Source organism: Maniola jurtina, chromosome 25, assembly GCF_905333055.1.
Source record: "Maniola jurtina chromosome 25, ilManJurt1.1, whole genome shotgun sequence".
NCBI lineage: Eukaryota > Metazoa > Arthropoda > Insecta > Lepidoptera > Nymphalidae > Maniola > Maniola jurtina.
Window position 1 is genome coordinate 8067930 of NC_060053.1, and position 21709 is coordinate 8089638.

General features: G+C 37.3%; 1 protein-coding gene and 1 long non-coding RNA gene across 12 annotated transcripts in view; both read right to left on the reverse strand.

Annotated features, from left to right (window-relative positions):
* LOC123878122 (hemicentin-1) overlaps nt 1–21709 on the reverse strand; it is a 507061-nt gene that overhangs the window by 209259 nt on the left and 276093 nt on the right. The gene's annotated exons all lie outside the window — the stretch shown is intronic.
* On the reverse strand, nt 165–19835 carry LOC123878138. Its single transcript, XR_006798762.1, has 3 exons — nt 19823–19835; nt 10630–10813; nt 165–180 (listed from the first exon to the last, which is right to left on the reverse strand). It is a non-coding gene; the product is annotated as an uncharacterized LOC123878138 (long non-coding RNA).

Sequence of the window (21709 nt, forward strand, 5' to 3'; positions counted from 1 at the left end):
ATATATTATTACAATTAATAATACTATTATTTGAATACAAATCTATTCTATTCTATAGCATTATCATTTTCTCAATGTGTAGATATTTATAAATACACTGTTACTGGGGTGGTTGACGAAGTAGAGGTTTTTATATTTAAAATCTGACTGACTGACTGGTTAATTGACTGACTGACTGATCTATCAACGTACAGCGCAAACTACTGGATGGATCAGGCTGAAATTTGACATACAAATAGCTACTATCACTCAGACATCAGTTAAGAAAGGATTTTAGAAAATTCAACCCATAAGGGGGCAAAATGGGGGTTTCATTTGTTTAGTCCACGCAAACGAAGTCGTGGGCATAAGTTAGTCTCTTATACCTTGGGCCAGCTCCGAATTTATTCCGGCTTGCCCTTAGGGCGACAATAAACAGCACTGTCCGCGCCTGACAAAACTGTTTGTTCAACGCGACTCGAATACTACTACGTGTTTATCCGTCGAGCGATTTAGAAGGATTTTTTTATCGGGCGGAAGTCAGCCATGTTTTTGTTTATCGCTTTAAGTCGTGCGGTTGGATATTTAAAGAGGATTTGGGGATAAGACGCGTAATAACACAGTAAGTCGATGAAATAGTCTTGGATTTTCCTTTCTTAGGTATATATCTTTTTACCCGGCTGAGTTTGTTGTCGGCTCTTTTCAGACTTGGGCGCGTTTGGAACCCTCGTAGCTTTAGTTTTAAGTTTCCTTAACTGGGCTCTCTCCGTCACTTACTCCATACAATCGTAGTTCCAATTTCATTTGAATATTAAGCAACCAAAGTCCATTAAATTTTGCAGACATATTCTAGAAACTAATATCTGTGCCTGTGGTGTTTTAGATTTTGCTACAAATATATAGTTTTAAAATAACAGGGGCTCAAATATTTGTATGTGAAATTGTATGTATAAATTGATGTGAATTATACGCTTCTAATACCTATAGCTATGTCCTTTGCACCATTTTGCTTGCCTGGAAGAGATCGCTAAGTAGCGACAAGGCCGCGCAGTTGTACCCGTATTTTTGTTTTGCTTTGTATGTGTCGTTCTGTACTAATTTCGTGGTGTACAAATCAAACCAAATCATTCATTCAAAAAATCATTTATTCAAAGTACGTACAATTGTACTCCTTTTTGATGGTCGAAATTGTATATAGTGGTGATAATTAATTACGTAACTTAAAACTAAAGCTACGAGGGTTCCAACACACAGGGTACAGTAAAAATATATTCATTCATAACCCTTCCACAGTTCGCAAAAAGCAGTCAAACAACCGATCAAAGCGAATAAATTCCTTTATCCAAGAAATACTAGTAGTTCCAATTTACCTTCTCTATATCATCCATTACACAAAACTTTTCACATTTCGCCACTATGAACACCTGCAATTCGAATTTGAACTGTAACACGTAGACATAGGTGTTAAAATCGAGTGTGTTTTGTGTGTACGTGTGGCGTTTTTGCTCGGTAGTGTTTAGGGGCTTAATTGTACCGGTCCGTCTCGGTATTCGTTACGAAATGGAGCAGTAATTTAGTCGGAAAAGGTAAAATAGTGACACCATATCAAAATGCAGCAATATAGGATAAAACGAAATAAAAAAATAACTGTCAATATCAAAGTCATGCACGAGATACCGCCCGCTGACAGACAGACAGATGGATGGACAGTGGAGGCTTAGTAGTAGGGTCCAGTTGGCACTCTTCAGGTACACGGAACCCTAAAAAATTGGAATCTACCCCGATAGGTTAACGTTACTACTATAATAATGCATTGTACTCGGGATCAATTGTATAAGACAAGTGCAAGTTATATAATCAACTGGATAACTTATTCCCAAGACGTTTTCTTTCTCTTTCTTTCCCTCCACGTCCGCGTCGTATTGGTCATTGCTGAGGGTCGTAACCCCTTTTCATTAATTACATAACTATTTTTCTTTACAATCTACCGTTCGGATTAACTCGCTTCAGCAATGCGCGGATCTGCAATTATACAATATGGTATCATATGGAATATTTGAAAAGAGCAACCTCCGAGTTTCTTGCTGGTTCTTCTTGAAAAGGCAAGCATTCTAAAGCAGTGGTACTCAGATTCTGTGGCGATTAAGTATATAAAAGTTATTTGAGTAAAATATCCTTCTACTTACTACTACAAGCAACTACTTACTGATGATGCTTTTTTTAATCCCCGACCCAAAAAGAGGGGTGTTCTAAGAATGGCGTGTGTATCTGCGTATCTGTGTATCTGTCTGTGGCATCATAGCTCCTAAACAAATGAACCAATTTTAATTTAGTTTTTTTTTGTTTGAAAGGTGGCTTGATCGAGTGTTCTTAGCTATAATCCAAGATAATAGCCGTTTGAAAGTTATCAGCTCTTTTCTAGTTACTTCGCTTGTCAGGGTTGTTATAAATTTTTAATTTACACGTCTTGTACATTTATTTTCATTAATCAACAGGCTTAATCCAGACTTTATAATTACGTGAACTTTTTCTAAGCAATATCAATTAATTACAGCCCCGCTTGCGAGGGACAAATCCGCATTTATTAAAATTTACGGTCGCCCCGTCACCCCTAGAGGAAGATTAAATGCTTTTCCTTTACAGAATTAATACCTAGATTCAGTAGGCGTCGACTTTCATGAACCTTCGAATATCTACACCACTAATTTCTATTCACTGAAATTCTTCTACATTAGAGAGATCCCTCATTACGATTTCTTGTAGCGATATAACTCACGCGATGGTAAGTGATGATGCAGTTTTAGATGGCAGTAGGCTGACTTGGAAGGTGTGTAGCGGTTCTTATTATACCCTTATTTATTATTTATTTATTTAATTAATTAGAACGGACCTTTTAAGTCCAATTACACTAATTAAATTAAGTTACACAATAAAAATAAATTTGTCAAAGTAATTAGAATTTGTAAGTTACACAATGAAGTCAATAATAATCAAATATGTCAACTACAAATTATCACAAAAGTGCCCTTATCGGTTTCTATACGAAATCGTACCGAAACGCTAGATCCAGTACGATGCCTTGCCAGTAGGGTGGTAACTAGCCATGGCCGTAGCCTTCCACCAGTCCATTTTTTTATTCGTATTCATCAGTCATATCCATACAGGTGCCATATTGAGTTTTTTCAAAAAAAAAAAAAATATACATTAGAATATTTTTTTTTTTTCAGTGTCACTCAGGATGCGAAAGTGTGTCTGTATGCCAGCTTTCCTAAGCCCATCTGTTGATCTGTTGAACTGATTTTAATGTTTGGTACAGAAATAGCTTGTACCCCGGAAAAGGAATAGGACCTCTTTTTGGCCGTACTTGGGTGCAAGTGTAAATTAAATATTTATAGCACCCCCGACAAGTGAAGGTAATAACTAGAAAAGAGCTAATAACTTTCAAGCGGCTGAACCGATTTTCTTGGATTATAGCAAAGAACAATCGATCAAGCCACCTTTCAAACAAAAAAATACTAAATTAAAATCGGTTCATTCGTTTAGCAGCTACGATGCGACAGACAGATACACAGATACACACTTCAAACTTATAACACCCCTCATTTTGGGTCCGGTATTAATACACAGATACACACGTCAAACTTTTAACACCCTTCTTTTTGGGTCAGGGGTTAATACACACATACACAGATACACACGTCAAAAACTTATAACACCCCACTTTTTGGGTTGGGGGTTAAAAAGAAAGCTTTTTTTATTATAAAGCTAAACTTTTATAAGATAAAACCGAAAACTCTTTCCTCGGTTTCTACCTAAATTCATAAAACATGTTCTAAATAGCCACTTGCATACATTAACCGGGTTTCCTCGCCGCATGGTCGGTTAATGCGGGCTTTTACCGCCTGTTTTATTCACGGTTAAGTGGGGAATTTATTACAGGCTTCTTTCACAATTACCTTAGCTTTTTATTCCAACCTGCCATACCTACTAGAAAGTGAAGAATAAGAATGACTTTATTTATCACACGAAACCGGTCAAGTGAGAGTTGGACTCACACACGAAGGGTTCCGCACCATCGTACCAGAAGCCTCAAACCAGTTTAACAGGGCTCTCTCCGTCACTCGTTTCATACAATCGTAGTTCCAATTTAATTTGAATATTAAGCAACCAAAGTCCATGAAATTTTGCAGACATATTCTAGAAACTAATATCTGTGTCTGTGGTGTTTTAGATTTTTCTAAAAATATGTAGTTTTAAAATTACAGGGGCTCAAAGATTTGAATGAAATTTTTTAAGACCGCGTAACTTTGAAACCGAATATTTTAACAGAAATCTGGAAAACCCCAGACATAGATATTAGTTTGGTTGCTTAATATTCAAATGAAATTGGAACTACGTTGTATGAAACGAGTGATGGAGAGAGCCCTCTTAATAATATTATGCAAGTTAATGATGGACAGCGACATTTTGATAAAAACTAATAATTAAGTCGGGAACAACAATATTCAAAACATTTTTATTCAATTAGACTTTTACAAGTTCTTTTGAATCGTCAAAAAGGATCTACCACTGGTTCGGAATGCCTTTCCTACCGAGAAGAACCAGCAAGAAACTCGGCGGTTGCTCTTTTCAAAGATTTGATATACAATATTATGACATGTAATTAATTTGTTTCTATGTACTTAACCACAAATTCATGGTTTTAAGATTTTTTCTCTTTACAGTTAGTCAGTCAGTCAGCCAGACAGCTTTTCCTTTCATATATTTAGATTTTTATTGCATACTATCCTTTAGTATTTCTACAGATTTTTCATTTCGTCCCTTTTATAACACGTTTAAAAGAGGATTTCATAAAATAAATTGGGACATGGCGCATACCCTCAGGCGAATGTCGTACTTATCGCAATGCCTTCTGAAACGCTGCAGATATTACCGATTCCACGTATTGCCGATAATGCAGGCTAATTACCCCAATATGTACTCCAATTTTCACGAAATTTAAGAGGGGTCTCTCCGTCACTCGCTTCATACAAACGTAGTTCCAATTTCATTTGAATATTAAGCAACCAAAGTCCATGAAATTTTACAGATGTATTCTAGAAACTAATGTCTGTGCCTGTGGTGTTTTAGATTTTTCTAACAATATGTAGTTTTAAAATTACAGGGGCTTAAATATTTGTATGTAAATTTTTAAGACCGCGTAACTTTGAAACCGAATATTTTAACAGAAATCTGGAAAACCACAGGCATAGATATTAGTTTCTAAAATATGTCTGCAAAATTTCATGACCTTTGGTTGCTTAATATTCATATGAAATTGGAACTACGATTGTATGAAACGAGTGACGGAGAGAGCCCTGTTAATGTAGTTACCAGTGGTATATTGCCATTGATACATATTATGGATGCAAGACATGTTCGCTAACTAGAACCTCGATAGCTCAACGATTGAGGAGGGGACTGAATTCCGAAAGGTCGGCGGTTCAAACCCCACCCGTTGCACTATTGTCGTACCCACTCCTGGTACTAGCTTTACGCTTAATTGGAGGGGAAAGGGGAGTGTTAGTCATGATTAGCATGGCTAATATTCTTTACAAAAAAAAGCTATGGGTCTCGTAAGAAAGCTTAGAGTCACTGGCGATGGAGAGAGCTATGCTTGGAGTGTCTCTATGCGATCAAATTAAAAATCAGTCAAGTGCGAGTCGGGTCTTACTCTTTTAGGGTTCTGTACGTATTGTGGGTGTTTGAAACGTTTCCTAGCTAGAATATCGCAGTAAGCCGTGAAAGAAAAACCCAAAAAATGATCGTTTATCTTGGTCACAGCTTACAAACTATTTTATAAATCGGTTATTTCCTCTTTCTATTGTAATATCATTGGTTATTTCAGTTTTTGTTGTTTAAATACAGTATATGGTTCATAATATATAAAAATTTCATATTCATAGCTAGTTTAGTTTTTGAGATAGCTCCCGTCACAAAAATGGTCTACAAACTTTGACGGCCAATATTTCCTTATTTTTAACCGACTTCCAAAAAAGGTTCTTAATTCGACGGAATCTTTTTTTTTAAGATAAAAAATCCGTCTTTTCCAGCGGCCATCGCTTCTGCGGCAGACCTGAGATGACCGCCAACCCGTTGGACCCTAAGAAGGTAGAGGGAAGTGGGTGGATGAGGAAGGCGGAGGATCGTGTGTGGTGGCGCGCTCTCGGGAAGGCCTATGCCCAGCAGTGGACGCAAACAGGCTGATTGAATGAATTGATTCACCCCAGTTTGGTTCTACTGTCACTTCTGGTCCATACATAATTCCCAGAAGTTAAATCACCAGTACAAAAGACATTAAAATCCAAAATTGCTAGATACGGAACGCAATACAAATCAAAGTGGGGCCGAAACGAATCCGTAATGGCTGCGGGATTTACGACGGATTTATCTTACTCGGTTTATGTTTTCAGACTGATCTACTATACCTACTAACTCGTGATACTAGCTAGTACCGAGCATTTTTAGGGTTCCGTATTTTAAATGGAAGTGAGGAAACTTTATAGTTTCGTCCAGTCACAGCGTTTTGACAATCTGCCTGGGGCAGTGGTAAGTGCTGTAGTTATTTTATGATTCTAGATCAACGGGAAGTACCCTATAGGTTTTCTTGACAGACACAACAGACGGAGAGATGGATAGAAAGACAGACAACAAAGTGATTCTATAAGGGTTCCATTTTTAGGGTTCCGTAACTCAAAAGGAAAAACGGAACCCTTATAGGATCACTTCGTTGTCTGTCTGGAAAAATGATGTCGGGAAAAATACCCGAGTACGGAACCCTCGGTGCGCGTGTCTGTCTCGCACCTGGCCGGTTTTTCTTTTAAGGTACGGGACCCTAAAAAGGACCTCGGGTGGTTTCGAAAATAGTCGGGCTTACGTCGACTGAGCATATGAGTACCTATCTATATTTACAATGGAAATGTCTCACGATAGTTTAAACGCTAAAATGTCCTAGCATAGAATGCAGAGGATATATCTGAGCACATAGTCGGACGGTACAATTAGCCCGTAAATGTCCGATAGTCGGCCGCTGCGGAGGCTAAACGTCGCATTGCTATTACTGACGCAGCGATTCCACCCACCATGTGCGATATACCGACTGAGCTAGTGTTGCTATGACACGGCCATTCTGATTTTGCAGCTGATGCTCTCTCTCAAGTTTGTCAATAAGATTAGTATGACAAATGACAGGTTACAAAAAATAAAACTTAAAATATAGGCACAAACAAGATAAAGTTGAAAACTAAAACCCGACTGCGATCGTCCTATATTATAGCTATATCTAACAATCTAGAACACTATCCCGTAAGTAACTAGAAGTACAACTTCCACGCAAATTCATCATGGATCTAAGGTTCTTCGTTCGTTTAATTTTTTAGGGTTCCAGACCTCAAAAATAAAAACGGAACCCTTATAGGATCACATTATTGTCTGTCTGTCTGTCTGTCTGTAAAAGAATTAAAACAAATCAATCCTGGATTCGGGGTTCGATCCCGGGTACGACTAACATTTTAAGCAATGAGTTATGTGTGTTTTAACTTTTAAGCACTTATGCTCGTATATCACTTACCTACTTCGTTCGCAGTGAAAACAAAAGAGAAATTAAACCTCTAATTTTTTCCGGGGCATAAACTTTACTTACCATCTTAATAGTAATAGTTAAATTGCAATTATACCAAGTAGCCAGTTACAGTTGCGGGTCAAAATGACCCCATTGAAACTGAACTAGACCAATTAGTGTAAAACACGGTTAAAACTAAATTTTAACTTTAACTGCTAAGGAAACAGCGGTCCTGCACACTTGAGCCAAATTAAACTGATAAGGGTTATGTGTATGACTTTTAAGTATTACTAGCTGATGCCCGCGACTTCGTTCGCGTGGTTGTAGGTTTTTTAAAAATGCCGTGGGAATTCTTTGATTTTCCGGGATAAAAAGTAGCCTATGTGCTAATCCAGGGTATAATCTATCTCCATTCTAAATTTCAGCCCAATCCGTCAAGTAGTTTTTGCGTGAAGGAGTAACAAACATAGACACACACACACACATACACACAAACTTTCGCCTTTATAATCTTAGTGTGATAAAACTTCTAAATATTTCTCTGTCTTATTAATGCAATCTGTTTGTCTGTCCGTTACCTTTTGACGATTCAGCAGCTGATCCGATTTTAAAGAAATTTGACGGATATAGACCAAAAGATCAAAGGTTTCCCACGGAATTTTCAAAAACCTAAATCTTGGCAAAGTTGCGGGCATCATCTTGTATTATAAATGTGAATGTGTTAGTCTGTACTTCTATCACAAAAGGAACTCTCCTATTCCTCTGTGGAACATTCTAGGAACACGGATCTTGACGAAATATGGCGCAGAGATAGTTAAGGTCCATCTTGTATGCAAAAATATTATATTATACAAAGCATATTATAAAATCAAAGATTATGTAAATGATAAAAAAGCATGGATTTGACTCGCTCCAATAATGCGCTGGGCTACAATTGCTTGTATTGTAATAGTATGGCATATTATTGTAAATTGAACAGTTGAAAAGAGCAACCGCCGAGTTTCTTGCTAGTTCTTCTCGGTAGGCATTCCGAACCAGTGGTAAATTATTTTGTCGATTCAAAAGCACTTTTAAAAGTTTATTTGAATAAAAATCTATTCTATTCTATTCTTGGAGTCAGACAAGTGCTCCAATGGGAACTTTAAAACCTAAATCCAGTTGGACAAAATTACTGATATTATCGGTTTACAGTAAAATTAACCATTTTGAGACTAATTATAATTATCTATTACTAGATGACGCCCGCGACTTCGTCCGCGTGGATTTAGGTTTTCAAAATCCCGTGGGAACTCTTTGGTTTTCCGGGATAAAAAGTAGCCTATGTGCTAATCCAGGATATTATCTATCTCTATTCCGAATTTCAGCCAAATCCGTCCAGTAGTTTTTGCGTGAAGGAGTAACAAACATACACACACACACACACACACACACACACATACAAACTTTCGCCTTTATAATATTTGTGTGATTAGGTAAGTACTGCTTGTATTTTGTAGTCTTTGTTTCTTGGAGATAATGCTAATCGGTAGCTATGACGTCATCATAACAAGCTAAAGAGGAATTAAGGAGCCTCTGATCCTCATAACTCGTACAACTCCAGTTATATTAATTTAAATTCCACGCAGTTTTAATTTGTGGTACAAGTCATAAGCTGAAATATTATTTATCACTACATATTCTAGTCCGATAGACGTTGGGTCCCAAAGTGGTGAAATGACTACCTTATAATGTAAAGCGCAGCATTGGAAGACTTTGTTGCCATTTTAGCACTTTGGGAGTGCAACTTCAACGTTTATCGGTTGAGAGGGGTCTCTCCACACTCGCTCCATACAAACGTAGTTCCAATTTCATTTGAATACTAAGCAACCAAAGTCCATGAAATTTTGCAGACATATCCTAGAAACGAATATCTGAGCCTTACTTATAACTTTACCCTGAATCCGTCTGGTTCGCCCAGTTGTTCATAGCTATGGAATTAATATGGAAATGAACTCTGGTAAAATCTTCCGCTCTCGCTCCCGCTACCTCCTATGACTTACACCACACGTTATACGTGACCGTTGGACGATCACGTAGCGACATTATCAGCGAGTTAGTTAATCAAGTTACTGGTGTAGCGCAAATACTGGTTTGCAGTTACTGTCACTAACTTACTGACTTACTGGGGCTAATAATGAATAGTAATTACTGTTAACTCTAGTTACTGCAGTGTATAGCTAATTACGAATAGAAACTTGGTTTTGCTGGCTTATTATTTTATGATAATGATAAGATATACGTTTAGATAAGAAGTTTTTATCCCAAAAAATCAATTAGTTCCCACGGAATTTTGAAAAACCTAAATCCATGCGAACGAAGTCACGGGCATCAACTAGTTAGTAATATTCAGTATGGGTGCAAAATTTTAAAGGCTAGTTTACGGAACTAACACTACAAAATTTCCACAACAGAATCCTAGTTTATAATTGAAGTGTACCGGGTTTGGACACCCTCATGAATATGTTAGCGCGCGGCGTAAGTGAAATTCCTGAAATGGACCTCGTAGTAGGAAAAATAATACATAACACTTTGTGGTCTGTTTTTTTAATAAAAAATATCAAGCAAACGAGCAGGCGGGTCACCTGATGCTAAGTGATTACCGCCGCTCATGAACATTTGCAGCACCCGAGATACCGCCGATGGGTTTGCCGGCCTTTCAGGTGTTTGTTGGTCTGCCCCTTGAATAACCCCATGTTGTAGTCTAGTGAGAACATCGCCGATGGGAGTTGATACCACAGTTTGCGTGTGCGTGGAAAAAAGAATCTCTTTTTCTCTCTGAGTCGTGTTCCTCATTGCTGACGGTCGTGACCCCTTTCCATTAATCTATATTATTGAAGCCTCGATAGCTCAACGGTTATAGGAGCGAGCTGAAATCGGAATGGTCTAACCCCATCCGTTACACTATTGTCGCACCCACTCCAGGCACAAGCTTTACGCTTAATTGGGGGGGAAAAGGGAGTATCAGTCATGATTGGCATGGCAAATATTCTTATTAAAAAAAAAGGAAAAACTGACTGACTGATCTATCAACGCACAGCTCAAACTACTGGACTGATCAGGCTGAAAGACATCAGATAGCTATTATGACGTAGACAACCGCTAAGAAAGGATTTTTGAAAATTCAACTTCTAAGGGAGTTAAATAGGGGTTTCAAATTATGTAGCCTACGCGGACGAAGTTGCGTGCTCAAGCTAGCTATATAGTAGTGGGTAATTTTTTTGGCATAAGAATGAGGTGGGTTTATGCATTCGTGGCATTTCTACTATCATTATTATGAGATTAGCTGATGCCCAGGATTTCATCCGCGTGGATTTAGGTTTTTAAAAATACCGAGGAAACTTAAAAATACCGAGGAAACTGCTTGATTTCCTAGATAAAAGTAACCTATGCCACTCTTACATACAAGTCTTCAAAAAAAAAATTGGTTGTCTGTAAAGTCGGTTTACTGACGATAGTTGAACGTGACAACAAAGGCCGATTGTGCTTCCTTGTCGCTCGTTCCGCGCTCTCGCTTGCACTTCAAGCCTTACATGGAACGCTTCAGAGCGAGGTAACGCCGCATGAGTCATGTTTTTTCGTGCGTGCAGCCGGCTCTATCGAATTATAAGACGTTGTCACGTCAAAAGGAGGAGGTTCTCAATTCGTCGGAATCTTTTTTTTTCCATGAGCATAGACAAAACCTTAGAAAATGTTGCAGGCTACTTTTCATCACGGAAAATGAAAGAATTTCAAGTAGATTAAAACCCTTAATCCACGTGGAAAGCGTGAGCACCAGCAAGTTAATGATAATTAAATCTAGTCATATTCAATTTGCTTTAAAATCTAGGCCAGATTAAATAAGGGAAAATGTCTAGCGCTAAGAAGAAGTGAATCCGAACGGGTATAGGATTTATTAACGAGTGATAATGGAAGCGAGCGATGGGAAATAAAGCATTGAGACATATTAGGCTTGGGCAGGTGTAGCGACAGTAACCCGCGTTTTATTTGTTTACTAGCTGATACCGTTTTTCCGGGATAAAAGTAGGCTATGTCCGTCCCCGGAATGTAAGCTAACTCTCTATCCATCTAAATCGGTTAAACTGTTGGGTCGTGAAAAGCAAGCAGACAGACAGACACACTTTCACATTCATGATATTATGATGAAAATCGCTGCGACTGCTTACAGTGAGCTCATTCGAAATTGGTTGGTGTTAGATGGCTGCTTCGTTCAGTGATACGAAAATACTTTTTCGTAGAAAACCTTCAATGGATTAAAATTAAATGTCGAATCGGTAGCTATTAATCAGTCACTCAGTTAGTGAAGCAGTAGACAAAGCTTGGGATGGTGCAAGAAGTTAAATTAATTTAAGTATTTACCTATGTTATTTTACTAGATAAAAACAACTCAAACAAATGAATCTAAATACTTACTAGAGTTTGCTTATAAATTCTCTTTATTAAGTAGACTCCCACTAAAAACTGTTTCAGGAACTTGGACAGAACCAGAGCAAGTCGGATAGTTGTATAAATATTTTAAACACAGTTTTGCGTCTTTATCCTGTCCTGCCTACGTTAATTAGAAATAGTTTAAACTATAGATGACTAGCTGACGCCCGCGACTTCGTCCGCTCGGATTTAGGTTTTTCAAAATCCCATGGGAACTCTTTGATTTTCCGAGATAAAAAATAGCTTATGGCCTAATCTAGAATATTATCTATCTCCATTCTGAATTTCAGCCAAATACTTCCAGTGGTTTTTGCGTGAACGAGTAACAAACATACACTCACACATACACACAAACTTTCGCCTTTATAATATTAGTGTGATGCACTCTATCAAACAAAACGCGGCGTTTGAAACGCGCGTGTTCCTGCTACATCTGTTCTGAATCTAAACAGAGAGCTCCATCAGGAGCGAGTGATAATGGATGTGAATAAAATAAAGGAGATTCATCTCACACGGGCGCGGAAACTTAATTTGCACTTACTGTTAGTTCACTCATGCAAGAAGAAGGAAGGTACCTTCTACTATGTCAATCTAATCGATTCACTCCTCATTCATCAAAATCGGCCCAGTAGTTTAGGCGTTACGGTGGAACACACAGAATCTGATACAAACATACATACATCGACTGCTAAAATCATAACCCTTCCTTTTAGCTTTGCCGTAGTCGGCTGAAAATCAATGTTTTAAGCAATTAAATATCACTTGCTTTAACGGTGAAAGAAAATCACGTGAGGAAACCTGCATGCCTAAGAGTTCTCCATAATGTTCGTAAATCTGCACTTGGCCAGAGTTGCGGACTATTGCCTAAAACATTTTCATTCTGAGAGGACGCCCGTTCTCAGTAGTGGGACGGCAATGGGTTGATCATGATGATGATAAGTATGACCCACAATTTGGCAAAGCACCTAAATATGATTTGGTTTGATAACATTCAGTCCACAAATCTAAAATATCATAATGACATAACAAGAAATGCAATTTCCCACATAATAGGATCGGATGAAGCAAAACCCGTCCGTTTCGATTATCACCCGTTGATAAATCCTATAACCGGCTTATTATGCGACTAAGTGCAATATACCTAGCAGTTTTAACATATGTTTTTTTAATTGAATATCCTACGTCCTAATAATTCAGATTCATATTATCACATCACACTTTCACACTAAGCACACTTCACACTAGTATTATAATGGTGAAAGTTCGTGTGTGTGTTTGTTACTCCTTCACGCAAAAACTATTGGACAGATTTGGCTGAAATTTAGAATAGAGATAGATTATATCCTGATTTACTTAGTACTTACATAGGTTACTACTTACATAGGTTACTTTTTATTCCAGAAAATCAAAGAGTTCCCACGGGATTTTATAAACCTATATCCACGCGGACGAAGTCGCGGTCTTAAAACTGCATAAGCACGCCGTCAAAAGTTTAATTTTATATACAGCATTTAGAGAAATAGTTGGAAGTTTTAAGACTACACAAACTAAGTGAGTTTCAGAAGTCATTATTATAAGCCGTATGTAGTTCTATGCATGAGCTACGCCAAGAATCCGTAGATGTATTACGAAATTGCTACGAAGCTACGAATAAGTTTCTGTCTACTAACTCCTTATAAGCAAAATAATTTTAGAATAATAATATCAGGGGGCACGGCAGTGCCCCCGCCAAGACGAGCCAAACGGCGGCCGGGGCGCTACGTACCTTTTTCTCGAAGTGTTTCGCCGTATTTTCGACCCGTCATAACTTCGGTCTGGATAACGCTAGGAAACTGAAATTTTCAGTATAAGGTGTCCTCAGCAAATTTACCAAATATACCAAATATCAAATATCTAGCTTTTATGGTTACAGATTTATTGATACCTAAAATACGCCGATTTCATCCCTCACTGATGATCATCAAAACCTCTACTCAAAACCTCTAAGGTACTTCCCGAAGTCCTAGAAGACTGAAATTTGGAATGTAGACTAGAAATTGCATACAAACTACAGGAAAATTGAGAAATTGGAATCGCCCCCCCTCTACGCCTCTTATGAGAAAAGCAAATCTGTAAATTCTGTCGCTAGAATGCTGATATTTTCAGGATAAGATGTCCTTGGCAGATTTATTAAACGCACTGAGTATCAATTGTCTAGCTTTTATAGTTTCAGATTTATTGACAGTCAAAACTTCTAGTCTGTAATCCTAGGGTACTTCCCAAAGTCCTAGAAGACTGAAATTTGGTATGTAGACTAGAAATTGCATACAAACTACAGGAAAATTGAGAAATTGGAATTGCCCCCCCTCTACGCCTCTTATGAGAAAAGCAAATCTGTAAATTCTGTTGCTAGAATGCTGATATTTTCAAGATAAGATTTCCTTGGCAGATTTATTAAACGCTTTGAGTATTGATTATCTAGCTTTTATAGTTTCAGATTTATTGACAGTCAAAACTTCTAGTCTGTAATTCTAGGGTACTTCCCAAAGTCCTAGAAGACTGAAATTTGGTATGTAGACTAGAAATTGTATACAAACTACAGAAAAATTAAGAAATTGGAATTTCCCTCCCTCTACGCCTCTTATGAGAAAAGCAAATCTGTAAATTCTGTCGCTAGAATGCTGATATTTTCAGGATAAGATGTCCTTGGTAGATTGATTAAACGCATTGAGTATCAACTGTCTAGCTTTTATAGTTTCAGATTTATTAACAGTCAAAACTTCTAGTCTGTAATTCTAGGGTACTTCCCGAAGTCCTAGAAGACTGAAATTTGGTATGTAGACTAGAAATTGCATACAAACTACAGGAAAATTGAGAAATTGGAATCGCCCCCCCTCTACGCCTTTTATGAGAAAAGCAAATCTGTAAATTCTGTCGCTAGAATGCTGATATTTTCAGGATAAGATTTCCTTGGCAGATTTATTAAACGCACTGAGTATCAATTGTCTAGCTTTTATATTTTCAGATTTATCGACATTCAAAACCTCTAGTCACAAATTCTAGGGTACTTTCTGAAGTCCTAGAAGACTGAAATTTGGCATTAAGTAGGAATTTCAAGAATTATGAACAACAGATAAATTAAGAAATCGGGTCCCCCTTTATCCTCTCGTATATGAGATGCATATCTGTAAAATCTGTTGCTCGAATTCTAAAGTTTCCAGGATAAGATGTCCGTGGCAGATTTATCAAACGTACCAAGTATCTGTGTTTCCTGAAGTCCTAAAAGACTGAAATTTGGTATATCTGCTTCAAAATTGAGTTGCAAGATTCCACCCGAACAAACATATTTACATACGAGTACATTGCAAGTTGAATAAAAGCTTTTAAAAAAAGAGGTAACGATAGAGAGTGGGCCATGAAAATGATGTACCTACAAAAAATAGATCCAAAAAAATCTAGGGCACCTGCCAAAAAGAAATGAAATCCCACCAAAAACATTTCATGTAATAAAAATTAAATTAAAAATTTAAAAAACCCCCGACACATAAACCTCTAAAAAGTAAAAAAATAATAGGTAAATATGTATGGGCCCTTTAAGAATAGTATAAATAGTAAAGTTTTATCCAAGCGCTCGTTGCGCCAGGGGACCGCTACCTATCATAAACTATGAAAGTCATCTGTTGTAGAAAGAATAGTCTTTAGCGGTCCCCCGACGCAACGAACGCTTGGATAAAACTTTACTATTTATACTATTCTTAAAGGGCCCATACATATTTACCTATTATTTTTTTACTTTTTAGAGGTTTATGTGTCGGGGGTTTTTTAAATTTTTAATTTAATTTTTATTTCACGCTTTTTAAACTTTATTCATAAATTACCGTTTATTTGTGCCATTCTAAAACCCAATTTCTATAATAATATAAATCCAATAAGGCAGCTAATATCTTTTCAAAAGTAACATCAATGTTATGTTAATTATACGTTCCATGAAATATTTTTGACCGAACATCACCAAATCAAGAATTATCTGAATGACTCACATAGTTTAACACGACCAAAACGAAATATCTGTTTCTAACATGTCGTTGCTTTAAAAATGTACCCATTTTACGTAGTCGTATAATAGTTCGCTTTTCAAGATATACCTACGATTAAATTGAAATCGACTTTCACCCGATGAAATAAGGAATAAAGTGGCGTGTATTTCATTTTGTTTGTTATTGCATGTCAAATTTTTATTTGACATAACTTTCAAAAACCGGTCAAGTGCGAGTCTGCCTCACACATGAAGAGTTCCGTACAAGTTTTTTTTTATGTAATGACAATTCAGTTGTCGGATTTTTCTCTTTACTTGGGCCACAGGAGTAGAGTGCTTGGGCTATAAGATATTGCTACCTGCCTTTCATGATTCTACGTAAACGGGAAGTACCCAATTTATAAGTTTTGATTCTCTTGAAAGATGACACACAGACAGACAACGAAGTGGTGAAGGAAAACACCGTCAGGAAACCTGCATGCTTGAGAGTTGGCCATAATGCTCCCTCAAAGGTGCGTGAGGCGTGCCAATACGTGCTTGGCCAGTGTGGTAGCTTTCCATTCTGAGAGGAGACTTGTGCTCAGTAGTGAGCCGGCGATGGGTTGATCCTGATGATGATGAATTTCAAACGTATTTTGTTAAAGTAAATAAGCTGAGTTCAAGCAGATAAAATAAAAAGAAGGTGCGCCTAATGCATCATCCAAACCTGCGCGACAAAGCGACTACGATGCGGGAACCTAGCCGCGCGGAGGGTCATCGCCTCCTACGATATTTAATGGTGCCATGCACACCTACGCGACTACAACAGTCGAGGCTACCTACAACATCTTTTTTTTTCTACAGATACCTACTGAACCCTAAAAATAGTTTGACTATGGTTTGGGTTTGGGTTGATTGTTCGTGGCCTTTGGTTGACTGTTGGATATTATAATTGAATTGATGTTTTCTCGTTTAACTGTGATTATAATATTTTATAAATTAGAAACTCCGCGCCTACGATCCAAAGTATCGGAGTTTTCCAAAACATTATTTTCAAATAAATAATTATGTATCTAGGCAACGTCCATCTTGACAACTTTACATTTGCCAATTGACATAATATTATGAACCTCTGTTACAATAGTGAAAGATCCCAGGGCCACCAGCCGTCACGTATTTTCTGACGAACGAAATGTGGACGATTGAGTAGTGTTACTATGTACTAAGAACGCATGCCTACAGACCTGCTAGCTTGCTTAGATGGCCAATTTTCAGGTATCAGGTAATCAAGGTACATAAAAACATTACTTACCTCACGTAAATTCTCAATTTTTTTTAATTTTTAGCAGATTTTTTTTAATATGAATAATTAATTGACATAAGTAAACTATAAGAGAGTGAGAGAGAAGTCAATATATCCTAATACATGTCTTACTCAGTCTCATGCGCGTAGATAATGATGCCCTAGCGCTCAAACCCACAGAGGCATTAAAATTGAATTTAGGGGATGATTGGCCCTCTGGATCGGTCTGTCTTCTTGTAAAAGGTTTTAAAATAGTTGTCTGGTGGACATATATAAAAATGGAGCATCACAATTTACGTGCAGTTAAGTAATTACTTATTTTGGGAGCTTTAAAGCGTCTGCAAAGCAATACGGCCGACGCGGGAAGTGTCTGGGAGTATTGGCGACAATTTTTTTAAGGATATTGCCTAAAATATACGTAAAAATCAGTTTGGCGAATTTACGTGAGGTAAGTAATGTTTTTATGTACCTTGATTATCAGATACCTGAAAATTGGCCGTCTAAGCAAGCTAGCACGTAGGCTATGCATGCTTTCTTAGTACTTACTAACACTACTCAATCGTACATATTTCCTGTGTCAGAAAATACGTAACCTCTGGTGGTCCTGGGATAAAAGTAATAAGAAAACCAGAAAAGAGCTGATAACTTCCAAACGGCTGAACCAATTTTTTTGGATTATAGCTAAGAACACTCTCGATCAAGCCACCTTTCAAACAAAAAAAACTAAATTAAAATCGGTTCATTCGTTTAGGCGCTACGAGGCCACAGACAGATACACAGATACACAGATACACAGATACACAGACACACAGATACACAGATACACAGATACACACGTCAAACTTATAACACCCCTCTTTTTGGGTCGGGGGTTAAAAAGGTAGGCCAAGACTCACAAGTTCATAATGTTTTCACTGTTAAAAAGTTATGAGATCTCTAATAGAGCCAAGCCCCTAGCTGAGCTTAGATTTGTGCTGGCCATGGGACCTATCCGAAGTCCAAAGTAATATAGCTCTTAAATGTTCTTGACTGTATCACATTTATAACAATAAATAACAAATCACTCTACTTACAAGCTCTGATTCTACAAACCCTATATCTTGGTATAAAAAGTACGGCTTGGCCGTTTACAGTTCGTGGATTTTTTATCTGAAATGACATTTAAGCCTGGAATAGCTTCTGCGACCATCACGAAGTACAATACAAATTAGTAATTGTCGAACAAACTATTCCTTAAGGCCTTAAAATATGTTATGTCATGTAATAGTTTTACGAACATTAAACGGCCAAGCCGTCCTTTTTTTACCAAGATGTAGGGTTTGTAGAATCAGAGCTTGTAAGTAGAGTGATTTGTTATTTATTGTTATAAATGTGATACAGTCAAGAACATTTAAGAGCTATATTACTTTGGACTTCGGATAGGTCCCATGGCCAGCACAAATCTAAGCTCAGCTAGGGGCTTGGCTCTATTAGAGATCTCATAACTTTTTAACAGTGAAAACATTATGAACTTGTGAGTCTTGGCCTACCTTTTTACATGAAATGTTTTTGGTGGGATAACTGTTTCCGTTATATATTAAAAACTTCTTACAAGGCAATATACGATTTAGATTTTTTTTAAATCCGCGGGAAGACTTTCCGGTATAAATAATAGACTATGTCACTTTACAAATCTTTAACTATGCCCATGGAAAAAAACCGGCCAAGTGCGAGTCAGACTCGCGCACTGAGGGTTCCGTACTCGGGTATTTTTTTCAACATTTTGCACGATAAATCAAAAACTATTATACATAAATATAAATAAAAATCTGTTTTAGGATGTACAGGTAAAGCCCTTTCATAATATGATACCCCACTTGGTATACCTAGTTATCTTATTTTGAAAATTGAAACATATTTTAATTTTTTTTAAATGATGTGACCACAAATTCGCGTTTACAGATTTATTCCTGTACTTGTGCTATAAGACCTATCTACCTACCAAATTTCATGATTCTAGGTCAACGGGAAGTACCCTACAGGTTTCTTGACAGACAGACAGACAACAAAGTGATCCTATAAGGGTTCCGTTTTTCCTTTTGAGGTGCGGACCCCAAAAATTGTCAATCCGTTGCTACGTTAGGGCGTGATTGAATGACAAACCAACAAGCCAAAAAAATAAACACGCTTTAGCAATAGCAATTGTAAGGAAGCCTTTTATATGAGAACTAGCAACCTACCCCGGCTTTGCACGGGTAGCTTATTACAATTTTCTTAGGGTCTCTAATTTTTTTGAAAATAAATTAGCCTGCTAGGCGTGCAGGTTCCCTCACGATGTTTTCCTTCACCGTTAAAGCAAGTGATATTTAATCGCTTCAAACGCACATAACTGAAAAGTTAAAGGTGCGTGTCCGGAATCGAACCCCCAACTTCCGATTAGGAGCTGGTCGTCCTAACCACTAGGCTATCACAGCTACCACAGCTTTAGAAGATCAATCTATACTAATAAATAAAATTGGAGTGTCTGTCTGTAATTTCGAAATAACTACCTCATATTAAGCTCATATGGTTATTTGAACGATACCAACACTGAATCAAACGTTTTTAAAATTTTTGTCTGTCTGTCTGTCTGTCTGTCTGTCTGTCTGTCTGTCTGTTTGAAAAGGCTAATCTTTGGAACGGCTGAAACGATTTTGACGGGATTTTTACAGACAAGTAGAGGATTGACCAGGGTGTAACATAGGCTACTTTTTTAACCGACTTTCAAGAAGGGAGTTGTGTTTTTCTACCTATGTACACCGAAATCTCCGAGATTTCTGAACCGATTTGTGTCATTTCTTTTTTAATCGATAGAGGAACTTTGCGACATTGTTTCATAAAAAATTTGGATTCCAACTCCTCCTCCCGGGCGAAGCTGCGGGCATCAGCTAGTAATTAATATAATTAGTTAGATCATGAAACAAAGCTATTCCAGTACTAAACCTTGAATATTACAGAGCGCCCTTTTCAATCGTGGCATTTAGCAGCCATAGCGTTAATAACTAATTGCTATCACACGTAATAGACACGCTATTCGAAATACGTTCTCATAGAGATTTACTTTAACAATAGAGTAACTGCTTTCTTACCAACAAAACTCAAACCCAAAATCATGTATTCAAAGTAGATACCTACTATTTATTGTATTATTGTTAGATTAGTAAGACTATATAGGGGTGATAATCAATTAAGTAAACGTTATACTAATCTACGAGGGTTCCAAACGCGTCCAGATCTGAACTCTGAAAGTTAAAGAATACACGGGATCAAACCCTGGACGTTCCGAATACGTTTTCAAATCAAATCAAATCAAATCAAATCAAATTTCTTTATTGCGAATTTGGGTAAACAGTGGAGATGTTACAAAGATAAAAAGGTACAAGGCTTATTACCACTTTTATTTTCTATACTAGTTGACAAATATTGACACCAGACTAAATCAAAAGTTGCCGATCTTGACATTTATCCTATCTATCACATTTATGTCGTTTATATATCTGTGCTCATTCCAAATTCTATTAGTTTTACACCGAACATCAACTTAGGGTATAAAATAAGCATTTACAATCGTTCCTATTACTTTGAACTAAGGTTTATTTTCGAATAAGTTAGCATTATTTAAGCTGGTTTATCATCTGACATTTACAATCCAAAACTAGAAATATATAAAGCTGTTCTCTTCTTCTTGTGTTCCTCTCGTTCTTATTCTATATCTATTGAAACTGACTGACTGACTGACACAATTAAAATCAATGACCTCTATGCATAAGTAGTACCTACTATCAAAGGATGGGGCATTCCAAAATTTTTTTTTACGGATTGTAACTTATTTTTAGGGTTCCGGTCCCCAAAAGGAAAGACGGAACCCTTATAGGATCCCTTTGTTGCCTGTCTGTCTTCTATTTTTGATTTATCGTGCAAAATGTCAAAAAATATACCGAAGTACGGTAGTACCCTTTTTTTTTTATACACAGGAAATGCCTAACGCATACCCTTCCGTCAGGGAGGTGCGCGAGTCTAACTCGCATTTGACTGGTTTTCGCTTGTAATGTACCTGGCAGGAAAGACTTCACTGACAGGAAGGAATACATGGAACGTTAGGAAGGGTTAAATGGTTCCAAAGACTGTAACAATGTGAACCGATCTTAACGGTTTAAAAAGATAAACCTTCCACCGTGAATAGTTAAATAACCAAAATTCCAAAAGCAAAATAGTTCCGAGCCGCCCTTTGTATTACAAGTTCATAAGTGGCCCCGTATCGCTTGAAACCTGCTCGCCGCATCAAATATTCACAACTACCTGACCTGAAATTACACGCTCCTACTATGTTATATCACCGAATATAATATAA